We start from the raw sequence: 12590 nt of genomic DNA on the forward strand, positions 1-12590 counted from the left end.
ATTAAGTGACCTGCTATGATATGCACGCATGTTAGCAGAGGTGCTGGGTCTTAGGCAGAAACGTGAACACCTCCTGCGGCCATGAACCGAGCTGAGAGGAAGCCAGGTACGCTGCTGACACCTCACGGCGCAGGCTTAGCAGTCGTAGGCCCACTTCGCTGATGAGGAATCGCACTCAGGTTGTAAAGTGACTGCTCAAGGCTGTGTAGTTCTTTTTTTTTTTTTTTTAAGATTTTATTTATTTGTTAGAACGAGAGAGAGGGAGATAGTTCTAAAAAAGCTCCCAGCGACTAATTTTTTCTACCATTTTCTGCTGCCCATGTCTTTGATGCCTCACACTGAAAACCGTGACTTATGTTGCGTGCAGCCTCTCCCACCCTCAGTGAGTTTGATAACAGCTGCTTGTCAGCACCTTCACGGCCAGTCACAACTGAGTTGTGTGCTTTTCACTCTCTGCAACTCCTTCCTTAAACGCCCAGAGGGTGTCTGCCATCTTGGGAACTTCCCTGGGAAGAGCCACCTCAAAACCTGGCAGCCCACACTATTTACTATCAGAGCCAATTTCTAACCTTCTTTTTTTTTTTTTTTAAAGATTTTATTTATTTATTTGACAGAGACACACAGTGAGAGGGAACACAAGCAGGGGGAGTGGGAGAGGGAGAAGCAGGCTCCCCGCGGAGCAGGAAGCCCGATGCGGGGCTTGATCCCAGGACCCTGGGATCATGACCTGAGCTGAAGGCAGACGCTTAACGACTGGGCCACCCAGGTGCCCCAATTTCTAACCTTTTAACAAAACACAGACACAAATCTATCATTGTTGAAAATTTAGATCGTTGAAAACTTCACTGAAGCTGGTTGCCTCAGGCATCTCACCGGACCTACTCAACAACGTTTACACGTTCTTGTTCTTGTCGCTGCAGAAGCTTTGTATTCAGGAGTAAATCCTTGGGGAGGTCTGCATAAAGTTTATGCATCATCTCATTTATTCTGCAGCCAGGTAGACTTGGTATCCTGATTTTATTAATGAGGAAATTGAGGTTTGTGATAATCACATAGTTTGTCCAAGATCAAGGTAATAGTGAAAACAGGTCTTTTGTTTCCCCAATCTACTTTTACTTTACAAAGTCCTGCCCTAAGACTGGTAGGAAGAGATGAAGGAGCAATAGCCCGTAAAAATCTGCATGGTCTATAAGCCCTAAAGCGAAGGCGTATTTCCTGGAACTTGGCAGGACAGGACTGGCGAGGCTGCTCTGTGTGTCCTGGTAACAGGGTTGCTAGGAATTCTTGAGCTAGACTTTGTGCTCACCTGGTATGCAGTGGGTTTTGTTTGAGTTTTCGGATTACGAGCTTAAGAACGTGGAAAGAGCCGCTGACACCTGGATTCGAGTCTGAATCGTGTCACTCATGCCATGTAGCCCCTCTGGGCTGGTAGCCTAGTCTGAAAATGAAGGTGCTTCCCCAGGTTGTGAGGGGTGAATGTGGAAGTGCGATGTTGCCTGCTGATGTGCAGTGCCCTTGAGGGGTCTTCATGCCCGCCCCCAGGCAGAGCTGGGCCTGCTGCAGGGGCTGTCGTGGGGATTTGGATGGTAGGCATTTGCTGGAGTGAGCTGCATGGCTTCCTCCTTACCCTCGGTGTTAGCGCGGTCCCTACCACCCTGAGGTGGGTGCCAGTATGGCTCTCGGTGGAAGGCCCTCCTTGTAAGTCAAGGGTAGGAGTTAGCATTTTGAATAGGGTAGCAAAGACCACACTGATGGGTGTCATTTGGGCAGAGACCTGAAGGGGGCGAGGAGGCAACCGTTGAGCTACCTGGGGGAAGTGTTCCAGAAAGAGGAAACTGCAAGTGCGGGCCATGAGGCCAGAGCATGTTTTGTGTGTTGAGAGAACGTAGCGAAGGGGCCAGTTGGAGCGGAGTGAGCCAGGGAGGGAGGGAGAAAGGGGCCAGAGACGGGGGAAGCTTCCCAGTCATCTCTAGGCTACAAGGACTGTGACTGAGTCTGAGTGAGGTGGGAGGTTTTCACCAGGCAGGTCACGGAACTTGGCCAAGAGCTAGAGTGGAGCCAGGATTTGAACCCGGGTCAGCCCAGTGTTCGAGCCTGTGCTGTCTCTAGGACAACCATCCTACCACTCCGCCCCACCCCCCAAAGGGGGAAAAAACAAAAGCAGCCTGTGTTAATGTGTAGTAAGTCCAAACATTCATGGAGCTCTTGGTAGCCTTCCAAGCACTTACTCATCTGTTACCTTGCTGGATCCTGACAAGTGGCAGAGTCTGGATCCTGCCATGCGTTTTGATTGCCAGGCCAGTGCCAGCCAGACCTTACCCCTGCGGTGCCAGTCTGTGGTTCCCCGGCCTCCTAAAGGATGGCCTATCCAGCACCGGCCCTTAGGCTCTTCCCCCACCGTGAGTACTGAAGTTCGGCTCTGATGGCTCAGGAATTTAGACCCACCTGAGCAGCCCCCTGGGCTTAACTTGTTTTACATTCAACTCCAGAGTCTCGTAGTTCATGTCAGTCTCTTGTCTCCATCATTAAAACTACGCCAGGTCAAGGTGTGTGGTGTCTGACACAGCCTTTCAGCACTCTCCTTACTGTGCCCGGGACAGGCCATTTCAGGAGCTCAAGGTCACACAGACCCAGTGTGTGAGCGCCTGGCTTGGGGCCACTTCCCAGTAGCTTGGTCCGGGCCCAGCAGCAGTGCTGGGCACCCAGCAGCCCTCGGGGGCGGGGGGGGGGAGGCACAGCTGAACTCTGCCTGGTACCGCTCGAGGAATGCAGGGCATTCAGCAGCTGCGGCCAGCTTGCAGCAGTTTTATTCCAGCTTGCCCAGAATGGAAGAAGCAGGGTTATGGGCCTCCCACACATATAGGGAGTGCGGGTTTTGTGAGGGAATGGGGAGCCCCGGGTGGTGCCCATTACCAAAGTTCTGCACCAACAAGACAAGGCGGCATAGCAAAGTGCGTGGGGTTGGGCTTGGGCCAATCTGGGTTTGAATCCCAACTCCATATATATGGGCCTGTGTAATCTTGGGCCAAGTTACTTAGCACCTCACTGTCTCACACACCTGCCTTAGAACTGTTCTGTTGATTAAATTATGCAAAGTACTTAGCCCAGCACCTGGCCATAGTGTGTTTAGGGATTAGCTGGCCGTGACCTTGGAAGTCAGAGTGCTAGATTACAGGGGCAGAAAGGTCTTGTGTAGATTCGCGTGGCTAGTTCGGGGTGGAGCTGGGACTCCCAGCCTCCAGATGCACCCAGGGGCTTTCTCCACTCCCTGTTCTCGGTGCCCTCAGCGGCAGGCCTGTGTAAAGGCACTGAAGAGACCGGTTCACAGAAAGGCTGAGGCACCTGTCTAGAGAGCCCAGCCACAGAGGAATGGGCCCTCATGCAGTGGCAGCTGCAGGCATGGGGGGAAGTGGGAGACTTCGAGAGTGATTTGGGGAAGTCACAGAGGACGGGACTTGGTAGTTGGCTGGAGGTGGAGGCGGAGGGGAGAGAGCTGGCCAGTCCTCTGGCTTTTGCAGCTGGGGAGATAGTGAACTCTGAGATGGGGGAGTAGGTGGAGCAGGTTTGGAACAGGAGGCATGTGCAGGTGGGTAGAGAACTGGGTTCGGGCCTGAGTTTGAGGGTCCTGTGGGGCATCCAGGTGGAGATGCCCAGGGTGTAAGAATTTAGGCAGAGGCAGTGAACAGCTGGGGCTGGAACCCTGATCTTCAGACGCCAAGGCTAGAGCTGGTTCCTCGGTACATAGACCAGCCTCTGGCGGCCTTGGCTACCATTCCACGGTGTCTCTGTTTGGCTTCCTATACACTGGGCTGCAAACCGAAGATGGGGTTTGACCGGCCTTGACCTTGGGTGGCTACTGATCACCTCCTCATCTGCCTAATGAGGTAGTGAGCCCAGCTGTTCGAGGGCTGCAGCATTCTGCGTAACATCCTAGGACTCAAAGGGGCCGGGAGTCCCTCGAACACTAGAGGCAAGAGAAGCAGGACTTAGGAGCCGTGTCCTTTGCAGTAGAGAGAATAAGCTGAGTGAATGATGAGTGCCTGAAGTGAGTGAAAGAGCATTGAATGAAACAATGTAAGTGTATGAATAAGTGATGGGAGTGTGCTTTACATCCTTTCTGGAACGGAGAGGCAGAGAATGAATAAATGATGAATGTGCGTACTATCTGGCAGGCTTCAGCCGGTGGGAGCTGTGTGCCCGTGCTGACTCCTCACAGCGGCCTTTCCTCCCCACCCCCAGCCTGCCTGCAGCCTGCGGAGCTGGGGGTCTGGGTCCGGATGGCTCTGGGTCCGGAGCCGCGCTGGTGTCGGGGGGAGGGCGTCAGGAAGAGGCTGCGGGGGAGGGGCACTCTGAAGGTCCAAAGCCTAACCAGCAATTTCCTGATGTTTTCCGGAGGGCAGGGGCTATGGGAAGCTGCAAATCATCCTGGTTCCTGTGGCTCCACATTCCTGTCCAGCCGGCAGCTGAAAATCCCAGCTTTTCCTTATTTCTGGCCCCACCCTGTCCCTATCGAGCCACTTGACCAAGATCAAGGTACCTCCCTTCTGCCCCCACCCCCACCCCCTTATGTTCCCCTGGGGCCAGTGGACATGGGATGGTGGCCGCCTCTCTGGTCATGGTTAGGAAGTGGCAGGGAGCCTAGGTCCCAGTCCTGACACCGCCCCCCCTCACAAGCAGGGACATACCTGGCGCGTCAGTTAACTTGTCTGAGCCTCGGCTTCCTCTTCGGTCAAATCCCCCACCTGCCTCCTGTGTCCTCTTAGTCTTAGCATATAAAGCTGGGGAGTGTGCTGCGAGTGTTGGGTTTACATCCGTCCCCAGGCGTGTTGTGTTGTGTCACCTGGAGGAGAGGCGTACCCTCTCTAACCTCTGTTCTATTTAGAGGAAAAAGCAACTCCCTCTCAGAGCTTCCACAGCAAAGTCTCACTTTCTGTTTCAGACAGGAAGAGCTGCCTTGCTCACAGTTCCGTGTAGATAGGTAAGTGGGAGACCAGCAGTCCTTTTCTGGCGTCTGACAGCCTTGTCAAGTGGTCTGACCTCTGGCTAACCGAACTCTCGCCAGCCTGATAGCCCCTCCCTTGTCACTCGGTCCTCAGAGGAGAGGTGACCGTCCAGTGTCGGAAAGGCTCTGAGTCCATTTTCTGCTCTGCCTGCTTTTCATCTGCAGAGCTGGCCAGGTAGATAAAGAGGTGTCACGGGGAGGGCTCCAGCATTCCTCATCTCCACCAGAACCCCCGGTCACCCCTGAAGAGTCAGAGCATAAGCAGGGCGGGCTTTGCAGACTCAACTCTGAGTCAGGCCTTCCAGTCTCCCTCCTGCTCCTTCCTGTGCACTTTCAGCCCTGAGCCCCTCCTGTGGACTGTTAGGATCTTGAATACCATATCAGCACCCAAGCACGAACCCTGCTAGAAGAATCCTAGTACCAGTCATGTTGACTGCAGTTGGAAGTGAGATGGAAAGTCACAAGCACAGCAAGGCTGGAGGCCTTGGGGGCTCCCTGTCCAGGGTTGGTCTCCAGCCTTGTGGACAGGGCCTCCGGAGGCTCCGGGGAGGGTTCTTGCTCACCAAGCTCACAGGTAGATAAGAAGGAGTGAATCCGTAGTACAAACGAGGTGTGCGGTGGTGAACTGGACACAGAGCCTGCCTCAATACACCAGTGACACATCTTTGTGGTGAAAGTTCTTGGTGAAGTCAGAGCTAGGCAGAATGGCTTCAAACAGGCTTTAACCTCTCAAAGCCTTCTCTTTATCAGCAAATGGGGATCCTGTGATAGGCCCTAGCCCATAGATAGAGGTGCTGTGAGGAGTCAAAGAGGTAATGCACTTTAACAACAAAAACACGTGCGTTACGGATCTCACAGTCCACTGGGGAGAGACATATATGCCCAAATAAATGCCACACAATGTGAGCAACTGTTCAAATGCCACCTCCTCCATGTGGCCCTTGGGGATGTACCCTGAGTCCCCAGGCAGGAGATGAGAGGTTCCTTCTGGAAGCCCTGTTGCCCTTTGCTCATTTCTCCATCGCATCCCTTGTCTTTCTGTGAATGTTTATTGCAGTTGTTTACATATCTGTCTTCTACACGGTCTGCCAGTCCCTCCAGGGGAGGCATGTGGAAATTCCTTCCTGAAATCGGCAAGGATAGCCCCTCTAGGTTCCATCTAATAGCAAGGTTGGGATTCTGTGAGAAGGCCTGGAGTTGTGGTTTCTGTCTGGGCCTATCATGGAAGGCTTCAGGGAGGAGGTGATGTCTGCACTGGGCCTTGAAGCCTGTGCAGGATTTAGAACAACAGCCATAGGCATTTCAGGGGCAGCCGAAAGGGATGAGGGATCGGGTGACAGCCTGTAGCACAGAGAGTGAGGGTCAGGGGGATGGGGTTCAGTCCCAGTTTCCCCTCCAAGTACCTCTACCACCCTGGGCAAACACCTCCCCTCCCTGGGCTCTAGTCTCCTCTGTCAGTATAATGAGGGGGCTTTGCTAACTAGCCCCTAGTAGTCCTTGCCAGCTTGGATATTTAGTGGCTTCTTTGACCCGCCTCCCCTCCTGGGATAGACCCAGATGGCAAAGTAGGAGTATTTCCTGGCTCAGAGAGCACCCTCCCAGTGACAGGCAGCATGTGGTCCTCTCTGTTCAGGAGAGTTTAGTGGGAAGGTTGTTTGGTTTTAGGGTAAGGATAGAAGCCCTCATGCCTAGTCCCAGATGGATTTTGCCGAATGTGTGTATGTGGGGAGAGGCATGGCCTTTGAAGAAAGGTCTGGGATAGCTGCCTATCCTCAGACATAGCTGGGATTCCAGGGGACCGAGCTCACCCTGGCAGGCCGGGGTCAGGGCTCAGGATGCTGTCCTGGCTTGCTCAGGGCATGCTTCTGGCCCAGTGAGGACGAAGAGCAATGAGCAATGAAGCACCTGCCGCTTCTGCCACCCGAGCCTCCCACACACCTCCTGCTGCTCCCAGGCCCCAGCTCTGAGGTCCCACAATACTCCCATTGTCCACCAGCTCTGCCAGGCCGCCCCAGGGAGCAGCTCGGAGCCAAGGGCCTGGGCAGGGCCCTGATTCCTGGGGGCACAGCCTGGGCAGAAACGCACAGCCGTCACACCTACATGGAACTTGGAGAATCGTAGAATCTGGCAGAGAAGCTTAGAAGAAGGAAATCTTAGAATGAGAACAGCACGGGTGCTGAGGCTCCAGGCTCAGGGAGGGATGGCCCAGTTCCATGGCCCCACTCCCTTGTGTTATTTTAGTTGTTAATCTATAAATTTATACTTGCCCCACCTGACCTACCCAGATTTCTCGTCTTTCCTGTGATCTGCCCCGTGGTCCTGGCGTCATGTGGACAAATTTCGTCTTGCTGAGGTGGGGCTGGTTTTGCTTGAAAATCAGAGCCCTGTTTTCTTCTAGCAGTGTTGATTACATTGCAAACAATGTTGTGTTGGTATGAGAAAGTTAAAGTGAGTGTTTTCAAGTGATTGGTTAATACCGTGACCAGAACAAGAGTTTAAAAATTAACCAGTATTGCATGACCCACTTATAGGAGGTAACTAGTGTGGTCAAATACACAGAAAGTAAAATGGTGCTCGAGCGCCAGTGGGTACAGAGTTTGGGGCATGATGAAAATGTTCTAAATAGGGGCACCCGGGTGGCTCAGTCGGTTAAGTGTCTGCCTTCAGCTCAGGTCATGATCCCAGGGTCCTGGGATCGAGCCCCACGTCAGGCTCCCTGCTCAGCAGAGAGCCTGCTTCTCTCTCTCCCTCTGCCTGCCGCTCTGCCTACTTGTACTCACTGTCTGTCAAATAAATAAATAAAATCTTTTAAAAAAAATGTTCTAAATAGTGGTGATGGCTGCACAACTCTGTGAATATATTAAAAACCACTGAACTGTACACTTGAAAAGAATGATTTTATGGTATGTGAATTATATCTCAAAGCTGTTATTTTAAAAAGTTATACCTCCTATTGTCATAAATTCAAAGCATAATGACTTTTTTTTTAAGAGTTGACTCCATTTTTTGCTCTGATACGGAGTTCAAGTTTTTTTTTTTTTTTTTTTTTAAGATTTTATTTATTTGACAGACAGAGACAGCGAGAGAGGGAACACAAGCAGGGGGAGTGGGATAGGGAGAAGCAGGCTCCCCGCAGAGCAGGGAGCCTGATGTGGGACTCGATCCCAGGACCCTGGGATCATGACCTGAGCTGAAGGCAGACACTTAATGACTGAGCCACCCAGGCACCCCTCTTCCTGATGTTTAAAAATTCCATATGTATGCTCATGGAAATGTTTAGATACATAAATATATATGATATGAAATATCTATCACATACATATAAGTTTTGTTTTGCAAAAATGGGATCCTTTTATACCTATTATTCTGCAGCTTGCTTTTTTCACTTCTTTCGAGGATGTATTTCCATGACATTCTTTTTAACAGTTGTGTGGTTTTCTGTCATGTAGCTGTGCTGAATCGTAATTACCCAGTCCCTTACTAATGAATATTTAGGATGTTTCCAGTGCTTTGCTGTTAGCAAACAAAGACCATATTTGTGTGTGCATCTCAAGGCCCCTGGGATAGTATTTTGGAGGACAGAATCCTCCACCTTTTATAGATGTTGACGTTGAACTTGGGCAGATGACATCTTTGTCCAGGATCTTCAGGCAAGTGTGTGGCAGAGAGGGGTGGTGGGTGAAATGGGGCCAACCAGGCCTCCCCTCCCACCCCCAGGAACTGCACATACATACATGGAGTTCTCTGGCTCTGAGAGAGAAGCAATCCACCAGCCTCTGAGCAGGTGCAGAATCAGATGAACTCAACAGCTAGAGGTGCCTAGTGGCATCCCCTCTAAGGCTGTCTTTTTTTTTTTATTTCCAATCTCTCTGCCCAACATGGGGCTCAAACTCAACCAAAGATCAAGAGTCACATGCTCTACCGACTGAGCCAGCCAGGCGCCCCCAATCCCTCTCCCTTTTATCTTTCTGAAAGTGACCGTGAGATCTGCATGGGAAGACAAATGTAAACCTTAGGCCCTGGTCATTCCCTCACTCTTCGTTCCCACCAGTGTTCATCCTATATTAGCTTCTCCTACCCCAGTGGGTTCTGGTTTTTCATCCTGTCTTTGCCTCTGTCTCCTCCACAGCCCTCCTGCAAAACAGGTTGGTAGAAAGAATGGCCAGTGGAGAAAGCAAGGTGCTCTTTCCCGAAGTAGTCCGGGAGCTCCCCTGGACACCTTCCTTTCCCTTGCCGTTTATCATGCTGGACAAAGATCACCCAGTAGTCTGTCTCACTCACCAGACTAGTCCTGCCCCACCACTGGGACCCCTGCAGCTGTTAGCCTGGATTAAACCAGAAAAGATTCAAACTCTACCTGCAAGGACATCTCTCACTGGCTTGCATTCAATGTGCTTTTTTGTGGGATGGGTGTTCTTCAGCTCAAATGTCCCCACCTCAAAGATGCCTTCCCTGATGGCCCTGTCTGTCTCCACGCCTCTCTCACAGCGTCTTTTCTATTTTTTGCCCCAGCACCACTCACCATCTGAAATTATCTTCGTTGATTTGTTTTCTTGTTCCCTGCCTGTCTTCCCTGCTAGAAAGTTAATTCCATGAGGGAAGGAACCCTGTCTTGTTTACTCTTCTTTCCCCTTGAATGCCCAAGCTGGGAAGCGGGTGCTCAGGAAATCTGTGTTGAATCCATGTGTGAATACAAATGCATGTACAAGGTCCAAAAGGATAAGTTTCAAACTGACAACTGTGCCTACCTCTTAGAAGGGGACTGGGACTGAGGGAGGCAACTAGGAACTTTAGCTTTTATTTTTCAATTTTTGATGAGGAGAATGGGATCCCTTAATTGGTAGTTAAAAAAATAAAGAAAAACACTGAATTAAGGGCCCAGATCCCTCAGTCCTAATCCTGAAATTATGGTATAATTTGGGGCCAGTGACTTGACTTGCCTAGCCGTCTGTGGCTTCTGACCTCACCTGTAAACGCAGTCCCAACACTCACCTGAACCCTAGATTTAGTCTGCCCAGCACTTTTCCTTTTTTTTTAAAGCAAGTTCTATGCCCAGTGTGCGGCTTGTACATACCACCCTGAAGATCAAGAGTCGAGCGCTCTACCGACTGAGCCAGTCAGGTGCCCCGTGTGCAAGTTTGTCGTCCATTATCTCAGCTGATGACCCACACCCCTGGGTTGCAGGCAAGGCAAAGATTATTATCCCCATGTTATAAGGTAGGAAATTGGGGTTCCTAGGGGCGAGCTGTCTGGCCTGCAGACACAGCTGTGCTCATGCAGGTCCTTATTTCCTATCGCGGTGAGCTGACTCAGATAATGAGTTTATAAAGCCCACAGATGGGTTAACGGGGACCCAGAGGGCTGTACCATATAAGTTATTATTACGGCAATGGGATTAAGGTCTGCTCCGGAGCTGTCTTCGGGGACCTGGAGGGAGCCCCTTAGGCTGGTGAGGACAGGGATATAATCCCTCCTGGGTTTTAAGGAAAGAGTCCTGGTGGTCTTTGAAGGCCAAAGTGGGTCCTGAGGACGAGTCTCTGATTTAATGAAAGGAACCTTCCTTTCCTGGAGTTGCTTTCTCAAAGGGGACAGGGCAGGAGGTGGCAAGCACAGGCTGGTGAGGGGCCAAGAGGGTTCGCTAGGCCACCTGGCCCACGGCAGCCACTTCCTAGGTGGCCTGAGAGAGTCCACATTCTGGGCCAAGAATGGGCCTTCCAGCCTTGAACAGATCTAAGATGGCAGGCTGGCCCAGTTGGGGTCATAACGGCATTCTGGACTTGGGGCTTAGGAAGTCCTTGAGGAGGTAGCAATCCCCAAGTGGGCTTCTCTCCTCCATAATTTCCTCAAAAGGCCCACGTGAGAAGCTGGGTACAAAATGTTTTCAGGGGTGCCTGAGTGGCTAAAGTCGTTAGGCGTCTGCCTTTGGTTCAGGTCCCAGGGTCCTGGAATCGAGCCCCACATCGGGCTCCCTGCTCCGCGGGAAGCCTGCCTCTCCCACTCCCGCTCCCCCTGCTTGTGTTCCCTCTCTCGCTGTGTCTCTCCCTGTCAAGTAAATAAATAAAATCTTTTAAAAAAATGTTTTCAATCCATTTTGCCACACGTTTAAATACCGGGTTACCAGGTAACAAGAATTAGAATTTATGAGTGATGACTGAAAGGTCAGGCACGTTATATCTTAATCCTCTCAGCCACTTTGTAAAGCTAGAGTTATGCCTATTTTTTTTTTATTGGAGAATAATTAACATGCAGTGTTATATTACTTTCAGGTGTACAATATAATGATTCAACAATTCTATACATTACTCAGGAATTATCCCTATTTTTAAGGTATGGAAACAGGTTCAGGGAGGCACAAGATCACACGGCTGAGGGAGTGGGGAAAGACAGGATTCCAGCCTGGGTGCCTAGGACTCCCAAAGCCCTGCTCTTTCCAACCTCCGAGGGCTGAGGGGTGACAGAGGTGACTAAGACCCTGCTCCTTCCCATTGGGGGTGGAGCGACAGACCCACCCCAGCTCACTATTATACTGGTCAGAGTGATGTCACCACCAGCGCAGCCAGAGTGGAAGGCTGATTCATCTGAGGTCAGGAGGGACCTCTGGGGAGAAGCGGCTGAGCCAGGTCTTGGGGAGGGAAGCAGAACGAGGCTTGGGGTTCCAACGCCTGAGACCCAGAGCCCCACCGGACAAGAGCCTGCTTCCTATGGGTTCTGCCCACAGGGGCCCCACCCACCACCCTTCTAATGGGGCGGGAGGAGATCCCTGAGCCTACACAGAGGCAGAGGAGAACTCTGAAGGACCAGTCGACAGGCTCACTACATCGCGGAGTGCACACCTGGACTGATGGGGGTGGGGTGGGAGCATGAAGTCTCCCTGGCAGGCGATGGGGGAAGGGGATAGTGGCAGATAGAACTACGGAGCTCAGGGGCGTTTTGGAGTGGTGAGACTGCGTCAGGGAAGGGCCCTGGATCAGGCCATCTGGGGTGCTTTGGGGTCAGCGGGGGAACTGCCCGATTGGCCTGAGGTGGGGGGGAATGCCTGCCCAAAGTTTCAGGCAGGAGAGGTGAGTGGGTTTAGGGAAGTCAGTGTGGGGGATCTGCACGTCCTTAGGCCAAAGAGTGGGAAGAGGGCAGGCTGGGAGAAAGAATTCCAGGTGGGCAGCGTGGTGGAGGTAGTCGGGTGGAAGACGTCATTGTGGGACGGGCGAGTTCGCAGTGGGTGAGGGGTCCAGGGGCTGTCCCGGAGTTCTTTGAGGGGTTCCCGAGGAAAAGCGGTAACCGCGATCGCCCAGCAGAGGGGCTGCGGGGTGTCCGGCCCTCGCGTGGGCGGGGGCGCGTCTGGGGGCGGAGCCGCCGCTGGGTGGGGCGCCAGGCCCCCGGGGCTCCCGGCGGCGGCGGGCGGGGACCGAAGCCAGCGGGACGCCCGCGCTCGCGGCCGGCCCACAGCGAGGGGGGCGGGCGGCGGTGAGTAGGCGGCGGCCGGCCGGGCCGGGCCACGCGGGCGGCGGCTGCTCGGGCAGGTCCGGGCAGGGCCGGGCGGGGAGCAGCGAGCCCAGCCGGGACCCCGCGCCGGAGCCCGAGCGCGGACACC

The sequence above is a fragment of the Phoca vitulina genome, unplaced genomic scaffold, assembly GCF_004348235.1.
Source record: "Phoca vitulina isolate PV1807 unplaced genomic scaffold, GSC_HSeal_1.0 scaffold19, whole genome shotgun sequence".
Classification (NCBI taxonomy): Eukaryota; Metazoa; Chordata; class Mammalia; order Carnivora; family Phocidae; genus Phoca; species Phoca vitulina.